At 44.8% G+C, this 16,912-nt stretch overlaps 1 long non-coding RNA gene across 1 annotated transcript; it reads right to left on the reverse strand.

The window, feature by feature from the left end:
• Positions 1 to 8,973: 8,973 nt before the first annotated feature.
• LOC128347304 (uncharacterized) lies at positions 8,974 to 11,201 on the reverse strand. The gene is made up of 3 exons (XR_008317495.1): positions 11,126 to 11,201; positions 10,836 to 10,914; positions 8,974 to 9,057 (listed from the first exon to the last, which is right to left on the reverse strand). It is a non-coding gene; the product is annotated as an uncharacterized LOC128347304 (long non-coding RNA).
• Between the last annotated feature and the right edge of the window lie 5,711 nt (positions 11,202 to 16,912).

Genomic DNA, 16,912 nt, shown 5'->3' on the forward strand with positions numbered 1-16,912 from the left:
AGTAGTGCCATTTTCTAAATGGATAAATGACAAGCTGAAAAAGAGTTCTGAAATTATTTTTAATCCTCAATGGCAACTATGGGGCAGATTTCAACTCGCGCTGAATGTTATGTGCAATAACTCAAAGATTTTTCATTCTGTGATGTTGTTACGTGACCCAGTACACAAATATCATGTAGTTATTATAGATATCTTGGTCTCTGTGGATAAGACAGAGAGACCAAAATGGCAGCTGTAACTTTGTATTGCAGGCATGATTCCCCTCCCTGCATTTGGATGCAAAGGCACCCCTGACCCATTGTAATAAAATGAACTAATGTCTACTTCTGAGACTTGCCTGGACATGTTTGACCAGCGTGTGAACATGTAGCTCAAGGTGCATTAAAAGTTAATTCATAGCTGTGCTGGAGTCCTTGATATCTTCTTGATGGACCCATCTCACATCTTGCTTTTGCATCAAGATAACCCTTTGGTGTCATGCCATTTCACCTTTGTCCTTTGGGAATTAAAAAATAAAACTCAGATGTAATGCGAGCCCCTTCTGCCCTTGGCTTATAAATACAGGTTTTTGTGGCTCCTTTGGTGCAAGGCACAACACCTAAGCAAGACAGAAGAGAGAAGGATCAGCACAGCAGAAGACAACATGAGGTAGATGTAAAAGGTAAGGTAAAGTGTGCTGTCGAGTCGGTGTCGACTCCTCGCACCCACAGAGTCCTGTGGTTTTCTTTGGCAGAATACAGGAGGGTTTTACCATTGCCGCCTCCTGCGCAGTATGAGATGATGCCTTTCAGCATCTTCCTATATCACTGCTGCCTGATAAAGGTACTAGCAACCTTGCTAAGCAAGTCATTTCCCACTGCGCCATTAGGTGGCTATGAGGTAGATGTAAGGGATACATAAATGATGGCCCATGACAGCAATGGTGGTATTTGTTTCATGACATTCATTGAGGGGTAAGGCTGATTTTATCAATAACAAAAGAGGTTTACCCAAATGTTGATATTAGCAAGGTTTAACTTTTCTAGATAATTTAATCAAGTGGGCTTACACTAGCAAGTTTGTCAATGTGTTCTCACTAAAAGTGTTTTAATGGTTTTTAGGATGTCTTGAGTCTTTTGTCAGAAGGGTAAACTTGCTCTTCTGTATCATACTGCCTGATTTGGTGAGCAGATGTGTTGAATTAATTCAGGAATCATTTTTCCTTGAAATGAGGAGTTGCTAGGGCATGGTTAATTCACATTGTAACTAATCTTTGTCTGAATATATATACATCAGTCATTCATTATCTAATCTAAAGCCTGGTCCACACAGGCAGCAAAATGAAGCAGGATTGAGGGGGAAGAGTTCTGAAGTGATGGAATGGAGCATTCCACTTCAAACTGCATATAGGGAATGTTATTTTTGTGTACAAATATTTGTAGTAGTTGTTGTTTATGTTCTAGTTGCTATTTCTTCTTTTTGGTAGTTTTAAAAAAATGGGAAGAATTCAAAAATGGCAAATGGTAAAGTGTTCCCCAAAATGGAAGTGGTACAGTCCATCCTACCACCTCTGGATTCTTCTTTCTCATTCTTCATGTGTAGACCAGGCCTAAATTATGTACATGCTCCATGAGGAGAAGAAATATGTGTAACCCTTATTAATGCATACATCCCTATTGGACTTCTACAACAGAAAAATCACTAGCAGCAAGTGTTTTAAAATCTACAAACATCATAAACATTCCTTGATAAGGCAGCAGATCCAAACAGGTGAAAGAAACTGACAGTACTTGTCTGTGATCAGTAAATTATATCTAAGCTAACTATATATTGTGGCACGTGGATAATATTGATAGATATAGTAAGTAATTCATACTTTCTCAAGTAATCAGCAGCAGTATAAACTGCTCAGGTATTTGAAATTTTTTTACTTATTTGAACTTCTTTTAAAAGTTCTTAAAGTAAGAACTTTAAGAGATCCCCCCTTAATAATTTTGTATTGATATGGATACTACAAAAATAAAGCAAATTTCAGATTCTGAAATCAAACTGAAATTGAAGTTTAAATGCAAATTTAGAATGTGTTTGATTTTTGTCACCTACTTGGTTAAATGAATAACAAAATTAGTAAACAAGAAAGACAGTTTTTAATTGAATACAATAGCATGTACACAGCCATCTTCAAATAGTGAACACATGGTATGTCATCTGTCAAAAACTGAACTCTTTGTATACACACTAACTGTCAGATACTAAATGCTACTACATATGTTGCCAAATATTGAATTGATAGGGACTGCATGGAAGAGTGTATTGTATCAGCTGGTGCACCATGAACATTGTTTCACACATGGGTGGCATCAGGGGTCAGCCACATTTCGCATGGGCAAAGCATCCACATCCATTAATGGGACCACACCTGCCCAGTCGACCCCTGCAGCTCTGGAGGGTCAACTACACTGCTGCTCTCCACAACCACCTGGTAAGCCAGAGCCCCAAGGGGGAATTTACAGGGTGGTAGTGTAGATCAGGGACCATCCTCCTCCTGTTAGTGCCAATATATGATTCACAGATAGCCCACCCCGTGCTGCAGCACTGGGATACTAGAGTATTTGGGAACTGTAAAACTGAGCCAATGGGAGGAGCCAGTGCTACTCCACCCACCACTGCCCAGTAAGCCAAGTCCCAATAGGGAGGTTTATCAGGTGGCGGTGGAGAGTAATAACAGTAGTAGATGATGCAAGTCTTCTGCTGCATTGCCCCCTTCAGCTAACTTCAGCTGTTGAAGGAAAACTCATATTCAACCATTTCTGATTAGCTTTCCCAGCTGAACACCATCAGTTCATGATGGTGTTCAGCCAGGAACACTAACAGGGCAGTGGATGGACATCCTTCAGCACTGCCACCATAGCTGTGGGCAGCAGCATGAAGGATAACAACCCAGTTCCTGAGTGGCCATCATTGAGGGTGACTTAATATGTGCATGCACCATTCCAGCCCCGCCCCTGCCCCAGGCTTTGTCTGTGGACCCCACAAAACAGGCACCAACTCTATCCCTACAGCAATTTATCTTATTACAGCATTAGTGACTGCCATGATCAAAGAATTCAATCAAACTTCTCCTTTTTTCTTTCATACATTGCTTCATGGAGCTTGATTATTGAAACTTTCCTTAAAACATGATGATGGTGCAACAAATCTAAATGGCTGATTGAATCAGCATTACAACGGTTGTTCAGTGATCCTTGTAACACAGATGTGGCTTGGAGAGATCCAAGATTTTCTGCATCCAGTGCTGTTATGTTGCCATCTCTGCTAAACGTACTGCGCTAATTAGTGCCATGACCTTTTTTAAATTGACTTAGTAGTGTTTCCCATTTCTACTATGCAGTAGCTGTAACATTTGAATTGGCTCTTCACTGCTGCAGCCCACAACAGCAGAAGCCAAGCCACAGTTTACTACATCCCTCCATGTCACAGAGCTGTAATTGTTCCGGACATCTTGGTCACCATCATGTTACCACTGAAGGCATGCCAGTGGGTGCTCAAATAATAAGCAGCATTCAAGGCTGGTTGCCAACCTAATCCCTGGAAACAACTCTCCCTAATTTCCTCTGCTGTCTCTTCCTGCGCTGTACAGATAAACCCACGTGCCATCGTTTCCCCTCATTCCATGTCCATGGGCAATTAACTTTGTGGTTCTTACCATCCCATTGCCACTCCTGCACATGGCTGATTACTGATTTGTGTGTGCGTGTGCTGTCTGTTCAACATCCCTCCCCACCTTCCTTCTTTGAGCTAAGATTGAAATGTGAAATTTCAGTTCTATATACAGTTGCCTTGATCCTATCTGAGATTTTTAAAAAAAAAATGCTGATGAAGTCTGTGACACCTTTTGGATTTGCAGAGAGACACGGGGAGAGAAAGAATATTGCTCCATCTTCAGCACTTCCATAATTGTTGATTAAAGCCATCATACAGCTGCAAGGCAGCCGATTTGCAGGCTCCCTGGGTAGTGGATTTGCAGTCGAACTGTAAAGCCCTGTCCAATATGGCTATCAGCCAAGCGGGAGATGAGAACATTTGAAGTATAGCTTATTTGCAGCCGTTCCCAAAATTCTTTAATCAAGCCATATGGTGGCTGCTAGGTTTGTACTTGCTTTGGTGTGGATGTTAAATCTTCAGCTACAATTCAAACGTATAACTCCAAGTCTGGGGGAAGGGCATTAAAAGGAGAGAAATGTGTATGTAGTAGAAGCGAATCAGATGGATTTTTCTCAAGAATGGTTTCCTTCTGGGTCCCACCCCCACCTTCCTCTTTATGCCAACTTCCCTATTCTTAAGGTGGTATTGTTCCACAGAGGAAATAGTGAGTATGAGGAAATTGTCAAGTGGCCAGTAATTCAATGGCTTCATATCAGTTCAGGGTGTGGCCACAATTGGAATACTGTGTGAAGTTCTAGTTGCCCCATAGCAAGAAGGGAATTGTAGAGAAGCAGAGATTCGTAGTGTTGAAGGGGATCTTGGGAGCCATCTAGTCCAACCCCTTACTCCATGCAGGCAGTTCCAGGGCTACAGCATCCCAGACCCAATCGATGGCTGCCAAGCTTTGGCTTGAAAATGTCCAGCGAGGGAAGGCCCACTGTCCCCCTAGGTACTGGTTCCATTGTCAGTCTTCTTGTACCTTGAAGCAGTTCTCCTAACTTGGCACTGTCATCTAAGATACTGCCCCTTAGGCCCATTAGATCCAGTCCTGCTTTCTGGGGAAGCCTTTGCCCTCTTGTACGGGATAGCCCTTCAGGTATTTGAAAAGTGTTATCAATCTTCTCTTCTCCAGGTTAAAGGTGCCTGTTCTTTCCACTCTTGTGCATAGGGGCTTCCTATGCAGACCCCTGACCATCTCCATTGCCCTTCTCAGAAGCCATTCCAATGTGTCCACATCCTTACAGTGTGGCACCCAGAACTAGACCCATTGGCTGGCATCTAGAGGAGCCTCAGAGAGGCTGCTCCTCTCTCAGCCAGAGCTTTGCTGAGCAACAGAACATGCAAGCGGGAGAGTGGGGAGTGGTTTGGCCTGCTTTGCAGCCCTCAGGGACTTGTTCTTGGAACACAAAGAGCACTTACCATGGCAGGGGAGAAGAGCGAAAAATCATTCCCTTTGCATGCTCAGCAGGACTCAATCTGCTTTGCATGCAGAAGGTCCCTGGCCGTCCAGGCAGGGCTGGGAGCAGAGGCACTCTTATGCCTGGACTTTGGGGCCTCCGCACCCCCTGGAGACCCTTCTGTTAGGGGTGGGAGTGGGTTTGTTTCTTGTGCTTCCTCCATAACTCCCCCCCACTCCATTTTATTTTATTTTGCAATAACAAAGCCGCTGCAGTGAGGGAGGGCAGGATCTGGCAGACATGTCAGAGATCCACAACAACACAATATAACACGATAGTTGGGGGTCCCAACATGGCCCCTCCCAACAGCATGGTATCATTGTGTCATTTTGCGTCTTGTAAGAATTCAACATTTTGGGGTCCCCTGTGCGCATGGCCACCCAGAAGCAGGATGCTACCACTGCAGGTATACTCTCACTGTGCACACAAACAGCTTTAATCAGGATGTCGGCCAGCGGTGATAATGATCTGTAATGTAGCCTCCTCTCTTGACATTAATGTAAAAAGGGATTTCACAATTGTCATCATAAACACTTTTATTCACTCTGCTGTGTGGTATACGTCAGAGTTGTGTATGTTCTACTGTGTTTATTCTCATGGTCAATAGACTTCTTTTTTTAATTTCTGGTCAAAGTTGATTCTGGCCCACATGAATATTTGAGCTGGGCACCCCTGCTCTAGGGAGCATGATTGACAGAGACAATCATTTACCACATAAACCTTTGGATGGGGCGGTCTATAAATGTAATGTAATTACTTAACTATCATTAATTAATAATAACTTACTGTGATACACATACAACCTCTTGGGAAGCTCATCATCTTTACCATTCTGCCAAGGAGTGAGGGGGGAAATTACACCACATCAGGGGAAGACAGAGGGGCATGGTCAACTCCTCCTCTACCCTGCACGTTGGGTGCTGAATGCACATGGTGGCAAGTTGCCACTTAGTAAATTCATGCAGAGTAAGGTCAATATAGAGCATAAGTGAATCATTGTCACTTAAGTGAAGCAGTCACAATTGCCCACCTATGCCTATTTAAGTTGATTCTGCTGCTGTTGGAAACATCTGAGCCTTCTATTCTCATTAGCCCCATTGGGGAAAGGAAGCTAGGGTGGATGTATTACCTTGCTCTGTATTTATTAACTTACTCTGCATTCTAATATAGTTTCCTACTCCTAGAGTAGTCTGTTCCCTCTCTGTCTCTTAGTATCAAATGTAATACTCACCAACATTTCACAAATAAAAAGAGGGTCATACTTGGGTTGACCCAATTTTCATCCTAAGGATCACTCAAATTGTCCCATAGTAGTTTGTTCAAAATCTGACTCTGCAGCTTCAATAGGTGAAATGACAGGCTGTGAGTTGCATGGAATTCTGAGATTGATGTGTGTGCATGCATTGCCTCTAGAAACAACATACCCTGCTCAGGAACAAATTGTCCTAACAAGCTGGGAGGGGTGTGTGTGGGGGGGGGGCACAGCTGCTTCACCTTCTCAGAGCTCCATTTGCTTCCCTCTCTTCCATCTTGTTCTGACCCAGCATTAATGAAATTTCTGCTGCCTTCAGGTTGGCTATTCCTCAGGTAGAGCTTCACAGGCTGGTCAGTGAGCAGCCTGCACAGTTCTAATGATCCTGCTCTAACGTGAGATTTAAGTCCTAGAGACCCAGCTTGGGAGCTGATCCTGAAGAATGACCTCACTAGCAATTCACTCTGAAGATCTTAACAAGATATTTCCCAAAAGGCAAACATAGGGACAAAATATGGATGGTAATATATCTGAGATAGATCTGAGAAACTTGGGACTGTCCTCCATAAATAGGGACAGCAGGAGTCTTTGAGTGGCTGTCTGCATTATTTAATAGACAAACAGTGTTCATAACACTTACGGACCTCACTTGATGCAGTTTTGTAGTTGTTGTTGCTGATACTCATATATAAAAATACACACACATTTTCAAACTGCTTTACTGTTGTTTTTATCTTGTTAATCTTCACAATGATCCTGTAAGGCAGTGAACTACATAGTCTACAGATGGAGAACTGATGCTGAGAAAGTAAGATGTGTCCAAGTCCATAAATGAGCCAGGAATGTAACCCTGGACTCCTATGCCCAAGGCTATTAACATTTGGTTATGGCTCTGAATTGAGAAATAAATGGCTTGGCATGGTTTATCCTTGTCATTTTGCAATATGCTGCTATTTCCTTATCTGCTTCCTCTTATTGTTCCAAATAAACTGAAATCACTGGTCATTTTTCTTTGCTTACTGCAGAATTTTCTCTCCACACATTTCCTTTTACTAAACTTAAGGACTTTATAAGATAAGTTCCCTGAATTCATTTCACCCTTGGCTTCTTAGCTGACATGCACTGCAGTTCTTGATTATTTCTATTCTCCTCCCAGCATTTTGATTTTCTTTAAATATTCAATTACATTCTTCATTTTGCAGGGGGGAGTTATTTCATTTCCTCTTTTTATTTCCTTTGGCTACAACTACAGCCATTTTGAAAACAAATCCTCTCCCTCCACTGGAAATCCTGTGTCTGCTGCAGCAAAGAAAAAACAATTAAAACCCAGAAAAGCTTTGCAGGTGTCTTTGCATAGGGTGTGGTTCTGATATCAACTATGCACAGGCAAATTCTAGTGATTTCAACGGACCTAGTGTGAGTAACCAGGAGGAAGACTGGCATTATTATTATTGGTGGCTGACATCCAGACTAATGAAGCATTGGTGCAGTGAATGTCACAGTGTGGATTTTGAGGGAGGGGTGATTTTAGACAACCTGCCTTTCCTACTGCAGCCCCCTGTGACTCCTCAAAATACATCCCTGAGGGACACATAGCCCTCAAGGATGTATTTTCGGGAATCATGGTGGTTGGACATCAGCCCTTGATTATAATTATCAAGAATATTTATATATTGCTTTTCAAGGGGGGGAAGTTCACACCACGGTTTAAATAGCAAAAAGAGTGAGAAGATAGTTCTCTGTCCCAAAGGAGAACCCATCATCTAAAAAGAACACAAGGGAGGCACCAGCAACAGTCACCGGAAAGTATGCCATATTGGGATAAACAGGGACAGTTCCTCTCTCTCTGCTAAAGATAAGAGTGGCTCCACTTCAGAAGGTACCTCTTTGTTCAGTTAGCAACATATTGAATATGTTGAATTTTAATTCTAAACCACCCTGAGCCATCTTGGAAGGGTGGTATACAAATCAAATCCAAATCAAATCAAATCAAATCAAATCAAATCAATCAATAAATAATATTTAAAATTGCCACCTTAATGAATATTATTTAAAAAGAAATGAACTTTTTGCTGTAGCTTCTAGTTCCAAGGGGAGACATGAGCCAAATGACTTCAGTGACAGGTTACTAAGTGTGAAGAAATAAAATGTACTCCATTCTTCAGCTCATACCTACAGTAAGTCTCTGCCCTTCCCCACAAGCCCTTTGAAATAGACGCAGGACAAGAAATGGCTGTGTGACTTGGAGTAATGTTGGCGCTTCCTCCAATCTGGTATGGGATCCGTTGATATGCATTAGAATGGGTTCTGCGCCTGCGCGGAAGCCTCTCAGTGTCGAGTTTTACAGCTCCTTCCAGGCGCCTGCGCCCCGCCCCACGTGACCACGTGGCTATTTAAGGCGGGAGGAAGCGCAGGCTGCTCAGTTCCTTTGCGACCGCCGTGGAAATCACTTGGTTTCTACGGCTCCTTCGCGACTGAATCCTTGGAGAAAAAAAAAAATTCTCAGTTTTGATTCACTGGCTTTGATATTGGACTGTTTGACTATTCTACTACTATCGTTTTGACCCGGATTGAAATTACCTTGGCCTTCTTGTTCCACTGTTTGGCGAAAGATCGGACTGATTTCTGGCTTTTGACTTCGGCTTGTGAGTACCATGGAATCCCCTGTAGGAAAACGTAATTTTAAATGCTGCACAGAGTGCAAAGCTAAATTGCCCTCACAGGATCGTCACAATTTATGTCTCTTGTGCCTTGGCGAGGCCCACAAGACGGCAGCGTGCAAAATCTGCTTATCATTTTCGAAGCAAACTCGGAGAAATCGCGAGTTGCGTTTGAGGGCTGTTCTATATGATGTCCTATCGGGGCCCTCTTCAAAATCTCCTCAGCCGCATAGCTCGAAGGACCTGGGTCCGGCCCAGTCTAAAACTTCGAAGCTTCATCCCAAGAAATCCCCTAAGTCCTTGAAAAGGCCGGGAGAAAAGATGGCGTCCGCAACTGCTCCCGCCAAAAAATCACGGCACCGAGCTTTGTCGGAATCGACACCGTCGCCGACCGCAGCGCAGGAGGTTGTGTTCGTCTCGGAATTGACGAGTACGGCGCCGAAAAAATCTACGCCACAACCTTCGCCACCTACAGAATCGACTTCGATATCGAGGTCTCCGGCTGAACCCCTGTCGATATCGAAGCCTGCTGCTAGCTCGACATCGACACCGCCTTCCATACCGACTACTGCTGAGCCACGGTCGACATCGAGACCGGCTGCTAGTTCGACATCGACACCGCCGTGCATGCCGACAGTTACTGAGCCACGGTCGACATCGAGACCTGCTGCTACCTTGACGTCGATGCAACCGTCCATACCGGTTACGTTAGATCCAATTGCCCAATGTCCTTCGACATCGACTCGAAACATCTCGATGCCGATGGAAGAATTCACTCCGCCTTCTCAAGTTGCAAGTGTTTCGATACCGACTACAAGAGACCTACAACCGGCGCCGACACCGATTCGCTCGCCGTCGATATCGAGAGAAGAAATTCAAACTTCAGCACTGAATACCCCGGTGAATGTCACAACCGTGACTCCACGGTTTCGAGCACCCATGACTTTTACTATGTTAGAGACGGCAGAGGTTGATGCTCCACAATTAGACCCACTGATTAAAATGCTGGACTCTACTGCTACCACTCCCGCTACTTATCAGGGAAATACAACCTTTAAAGTTGGGACAACGGTACTAACAGCTGGGCAACTTGCCTCGCCAACTCCATGGCACACTTGTGGATTCAGCCATCAAGTATCGCCCTCAACAGAATCGGCCTTGCCAGGGACTGTTTCTCCTGGAGCAGGTTATGACTTCCAAGAGCACCGGACGTGGAGGTCTTCCATGACAACTGCTCTACCTCTCAACAGAACATTTTCTACCGTGGGGACACAGACGAAAGTCGACACCACCTCCGTTCAAACCCAAACAAATGTTCAAAGATTCCTTGATGCGGATGCACAAACTGACCCTGCTCCTACCACACACCCGAGGAAAGCTGTATCACCATCTCACCATTCGATTTCAGACGCAGAATCTGGTGAAAGTCACCATGGATCATCTGACTTTGAGTCCGATGGAGAAACTATTGAAGCGGACCCATCTCCTGATGTGGCTACTCCATCCCATGTGTCGCCAACGGAGGAATTAAAGGCCTACCACTGCCATGTTAAACGTATGGCGAGTGCACTGGGGTTGGATCTTAGTTCACAATTGAAGACAATAGACGATCCGGTCTACAATTTCATGCGTAGATCACAATCGGCTGAACCCGTGGCGCTTCCCCTGCTACCGATAATTTCAAACGCTGCACAGTGCGCTTGGGAAGTCCCTCACACTTCCACCCCAACTTCTAAAAGACTGGAAGGACTCTACCGAGTTCAGGAAAGAGATAACACCTACCTCTTTAAACACCCAGTCCCTAATTCGTTGGTCATCGACTGTGCCACGTCCTCCAAATCTACTCGACGTCATACTACCCCTGCAGATAAAGAAGGCAGGAAGTTAGATGTGATGGGAAGAAAATTGTATTCTACTTCCTGTTTGTCGGTCAAAGTAGCGAACTATCTAGCCTGTATGTCTAAGTACAGTTACTGTATTTGGGAAGATCTAGAAAAAGATCTGGATTCCATGACATTGGATGAAATAAAACTGAGGTTCCGGAAAATGTTACAAAGGGCAGGGGACCTTACCTGCCAACAGCTGAGTACTGCTAAGCACCTGGCAGAATCTGAATCCCGCTCCATCACAACTGCCGTTACCTTACGTCGACACGCCTGGCTGAGATCGGCAAACCTGCAACAGGACATGAAGGACAAAATTGAGGGTCTGCCTTTTGACGGCAAAGGTCTCTTCTCCGAGGAAACAGACGCCACCATGGAGAAGATGAAGAAGTCAAAATTTACTGCTAAAACCTTCACTTCTACGGTTTCACAGTCCACGTCTTATGGGAATAGACAACGTACCTCGTATAGACGGGGTTCATCGTATAGACAGCAGGACCGTAGAGACTTCCGGAAAACTTACTATCAGTTTTATAAGAGACCAACCCAACAAAAAGGGAAATTTGCGTCCAGCCAACGTAACAAACAATCGGACGGAAACAAACAGCGTCTTTGAAGTTCAAGTCAGCCCATCGTCCACAAATGGTACTTCCCTATTCTCCTGCTCCCAGAACACCAACGAGCAATGGAGTCCGGTCTACAACATCCCACAACCGGACCCACTAGCCGCCAATACAATCAGGCTGGCAAGTCATGCAAACGCATGGCGCAACATAACATCGGATCGTTGGGTCCTAAAGATCATTCAATCAGGTTATGCAATAGAATTCAAAACCATACCGAAATTCAGGAGAATTCGGTTCACACGCGCTTCACCAGCTCTTCGAGAGGAGTTGAAAGAACTCCTACTCAAGAAAGCAGTAGTACCGGTACGATGGGCAAACCGCCGGGAGGGGTTCTACTCTCGGTACTTCCAAATTCCAAAGAAGGACGGAGGTATTTGGCCCATCATGGACTTGCGACATCTGAACAAGTTCATTCATGTGAAAAAGTATAGGATGACGACGTTGCAGGACGTCCTACCTCTTCTACATCTGGAAAGGTGGTTTGTAACGTTGGATTTGAAGGATGCCTATTTTCACATTGGGATCTGACCTTCGTATCAAAAGTATCTACGGTTTACAGTGGGGACCTCACTGTTCCAATACAGGGTGCTGCCATTCGGCCTTTGCACAGCTCCCCGTGTCTTTACAAAGTGTATGGCAGTGGTAGTCGCCCATCTGCGGACAAGGGGTCTGAAGCTGTATCCGTATCTGGACGATTGGCTTCTATCCTCGAGGAGCAGAGAGGAGTTACTATCACAGATAACATACATGCTGAAGCTTCTCCGAGACTTGGGCATACAGGTAAACTGGAAAAAGTCGAAGCTAACGCCAGCAAAGTCCATTTCTTACATTGGAGCTCAGCTCAATGCCACATTGGGAAGGGCGTTCCTGCCAGAGGATCGGTTTCAAAGCATAACGTCCCTAGTCAGGACTTTCCAATCCACGCGACAACAAACCGCTTGGCATGTACAACGTCTGTTGGGCCTGATGGCGTCATGCAGAACAACTGTCCGTTATACTCGCCTCAAAATGAGGAAATTGCAACTGTGGTTCCTGTCCTCCTTCAATCTACTCAGAGACAGCCCCGAGAAACTGCTGACGATTCCACTGCCTAGCCTGAGGTCACTCTCTTGGTGGACCCAGTGATCGAATCTGCAAAGGGGAATTCCGTTCCACGTCCAACTCCCATCCGTATGGGTCACAACCGATGCCTCTCTCCGCGGATGGGGGGGTCACTGCAATGCCGCTACAACACAGGGCCTTTGGACGCGGAGCCAGAGTCTCCTGCACATAAACTTCTTAGAGCTGCTAGCTGTATTCCAAACCATGAAGGCCTTTCTCCCCATGTTACGGGGCAGGGTAGTCCAGTTGCAATTGGACAACACCACAGCTATAGCCTACCTCAACAGGCAGGGGGGACAATCTCCAGATCCCTCTGTGCTCTCAGCATCCAGATCTGGCATTGGTGCATCAGGAACAGCATAACGCCAGTTGCAATTCACATAAAGGGCTCCGACAATGTGTTAGCAGACGATCTCAGCCGCTCGTTCGCCAGGGAACGTCACGAGTGGCAACTGAACGACCAGTATCTTCAACAGATCTTCAGCCAATGGGGTCGACCGGAAATAGACCTGTTTGCCACTTCAGAAAATGCGAAGTGCAGACGCTTCTGCTCCAGGGCGGGACACGACCTGGACTCTCTGGGGGACACGTTCCAGATAGACTGGTCAATGGAACGATGCTACATGTTCCCACCATTGCCGCTATTGAGCAGAATCGTAGCCAATCTCCTACATACCCCTGTGAAATGCATCCTGATTGCCCCATGGTGGCCACGCCAGCCATGGTTTCCGCATTTACTCAGACTGAGCTCTCATACTTACCAAAGGCTACCAAATCGCCCAGACCTGCTGATTCAGGAACGCGGTCGGGTATTACACCCAGAAGTACTAACGCTTCAACTGACAGCATGGCAGATAAACTTTTGAAGAAAATCTTGCTGAACGTCCGGAAGCCATCCACTAGAAAAAACTATGCTAGCAAGTGGAGGCGTTTTTCGACTTATGCAGAAACGCATGGATTTCGACCACAGCAGGCGTCCATACGACAAGTTCTACTGTATCTAACGGACCTTAAGGAATCAGGTCTCTCTAATGTGTCCATACGAGTACACTTGGCTGCCCTTACAGCAAAACATCCTGGGTGGGATGGCAAGACACTTTTCTCCCACCCGGCATGTAAAAATTTCCTAAAAGGACTGTCCAATCTTTACCCTCCTACACGCAAACCTATTGAACCTTGGAGCATATCTTTAGTGCTCTCTGCACTGACAGAACCACCGTTTGAACCAATGAACACGGCTACTCTTCATCATGTCTCCTTGAAGACATCCTTTTTAGTAGCTATCACAACGGCCCGGAGGGTTAGTGAACTGACTGCGCTACACATGGATGTCCCATATACCCGGTTTTACCTGGATAAAGTTCTTCTACGCCCGGACATCAGATTTAAGCCCAAAATAGTTTCAGAATTCCATGTCAATCAGGACATAGTCCTGCCAACCTTTTTTAGAGCCCCGTCGACACCGTTAGAGAAGGCTCTACATTCATTGGATGTCCGCAGAGCACTGCTCTACTATCTGTCAAGAACTAAACCGTTCAGAAAGTCAAAGAAGCTACTGATATCGTATAGAGGGTCTTCTAAGGGCCAAGCGCTGTCTAGGCAGCGATTGTCTCACTGGCTAGTGGATGCGATCCGCGTCACCTATTCAATTCAAGGCGTGCCGGCTCCAAAGACTATTAAAGCACATTCCACCAGAGCATATGGCACTTCTGCAGCATTTCTATCTGGAGTACCCTTCACGGAGATCTGCAAGGCAGCTACATGGTCTTCTGAAGAACCATTTGTAAAACATTATGCCATTGACCTACGGTCCGCTGCGGAGGCGAACTTTGGGAGAGGCGTTCTCAAAAGGGTGTTGCAATGAGGCACTGCTCCCTCCTCCTTCTGGAGCTTACTAAACACCCATTCAGGCCTGTGATTGTGATCATTACAGGTGTGCCCAAAAAACAGCTGTACGAATTAGAAGTTTTTCAAGCACACCTTTAATGGTCACGAGGTTCCAGGTGCCTGTATCCAATATCCATAAAATATGCACACTCACATTAATTGCACCACAAGCATCAGATGGATCCCAGATGCTTAATCTTATCTTCTGTTTTACATGTGTTGAAAGACTAAAAGGAAAACACCTATTGGATAATAGCACTTTCATATTCAAAAGTTCCTTCTTTAAGTTGAATAGACAGGTATTTTTCTGCAGGTGAGTACAGTACTTTAGTTTTACTGTAACACTGTTTACTGAAGGGCAATTAATATCATTATCATTAAATTCATTCTAGTTCTTCAGATTAGATAAATAAACATTATAATGTGATGTATCCTTTAAATAAATTCAGTTATGGCAGCTAGCTAACTGGTGAAAAATGTAAGAGCAATTTACACATTATAATCTTTGTATTAGCTGCAAAAATGTGTGTGATGCATGTGCATTCCTTTTTTTAAGGAGCAAAACAAGATATATATGTGTGTGTGTGTGTGTGTGTGTGTGTGTGTGTGTGTGTGTGTAGTTAGCTGCCCTAGGAGCACACTGCTGAAGGGCAGCATGTACGTTTTTGACATAAATTTATGTGAGTTCATTGGGCACTCTTTAAGATGTTCATAAATAGCAATTTATTGCTATTGTCTCCCTTGGCGTCTTCATATAACTGTCCCTAACTGTCCTTATTCAATCCCAGTGGCTGTTACTGGTGTCTGTCTATCTTGTACTTCTTTTTAGACTCTGAGCCGTTTTGGGACAGGGAAACATCTTTTTTAAAATTTCTACATAAATCACACTGTGAAGGTTTTTGTTTGTTTTGCTGAAAAGCAGTATATTATATTAACAACAACAACAACAACAACGGTACATATTGTGGTGTTCATTGGTACATATTGTGGTGTTCAATATATCTATATAGGTGGGCCCCCTATACTCTGCATTAATATGCTTGGCAGAATATACTGTATCATTATTTATCAGCACAATTATCTTTATAATTATTTACCCATTGCTAATCCCATGTGTGGAAGCTCTCGCGAGAGAGCTGTGGGCGCGGAGGAGAAGTGGCGGCTGCCAGGGCAGCCGGCTGCACAGGGGAAGTGGCTGCCACCAGGCCGGCAGACAGCTGGCCAAGGAGAAGTGGCCGCTGCCAGGCCGGCAGATGGCCAGCCGAGGAGAAGCGGCCTCCAGCCACTGAGGAACAGCAGCCCGGCCGCCGAGGGAGAATGGGCTGTGTGGGGGGAGAATGAAATGGGGTGGGGGGGGAAGAAAGAAATGAGACTGGAGGGGGGAAGGAAGAAATGGGGCTGGAGGGGGGGAGAAAGAACTAAAGATGGGGGAGGAGAGACAGGGAGAACTAGGGGTGCAGATGCTCTGCACCAGGTCTGCTAGTTAGTATTAATATTCAGTGTATGCCCTGCCATTTGGGTATGAGTACCCTCCCAATAATGCTTGAAAATAACGGTTATGGGAAGAATCCACTACACTTTGCAAGCCCATTGAAATAAATAAGATTTGTCGTGAGCACATTTATGTGCAAAGACCAGTGCATTGTGGCCTGTGGCACTCATGATTGTGAAACAGCAAATTTTGTCATTTCTGGGCTCTTTTGCCAAGGCGATGGCAGACTGAAACTCGGTGGGAGATGTGGCAGTGCTGTGAGCTATTAATTTCTCTTTCATAAGGTTGAGTGAATGGAAGTTGGGGGAAAAGACTAGGGATCTGATGGCTGGGAAAGGCTGGCAGGCAACAGAATCTGTTTCTTTAGTTAGCTAAATTTAGGAATCTTGACAAACTGCTCATATTCTCCATATATCGTGATGGTACACCATGATTTTACACCAAGCCATACTTTCAATAAACATTTTACAACCATCTCAACAAATGCTGGACATGTTTCAAAGCTAATGGCTGCTCATTTGAACTAACTGGGAAAGGGGCATTTAACCAGACTGGAAGCTATTGGCTGGCAGATTTTTCAATGCTTATTTATTTATTTGCTAGCTAGCTAACTAGCAATGTTTCAAAATGGTTCTGGAATAAAATTCTCAAATTCTGTAATTTGTTCTTTAAAAAGCAGTTGCCAGACCTGATGGCTGCACAGATGGGTTTGAAAACATGCAGGCAGTGACTGGTCTGAAGACCCTCACATGAAGCAGTGGCTTGCTTACAAGGTTCTGGGCACAGGCAAATAGATAGTCAGTACATTGGCAGCAGCAATATAGGAAGATGCTGAAAGGCATCATCTCATGCTGTGTGGGAGATGGCAAT

The sequence above is a fragment of the Hemicordylus capensis genome, chromosome 2 (assembly GCF_027244095.1).
Source record: "Hemicordylus capensis ecotype Gifberg chromosome 2, rHemCap1.1.pri, whole genome shotgun sequence".
Classification (NCBI taxonomy): Eukaryota; Metazoa; Chordata; class Lepidosauria; order Squamata; family Cordylidae; genus Hemicordylus; species Hemicordylus capensis.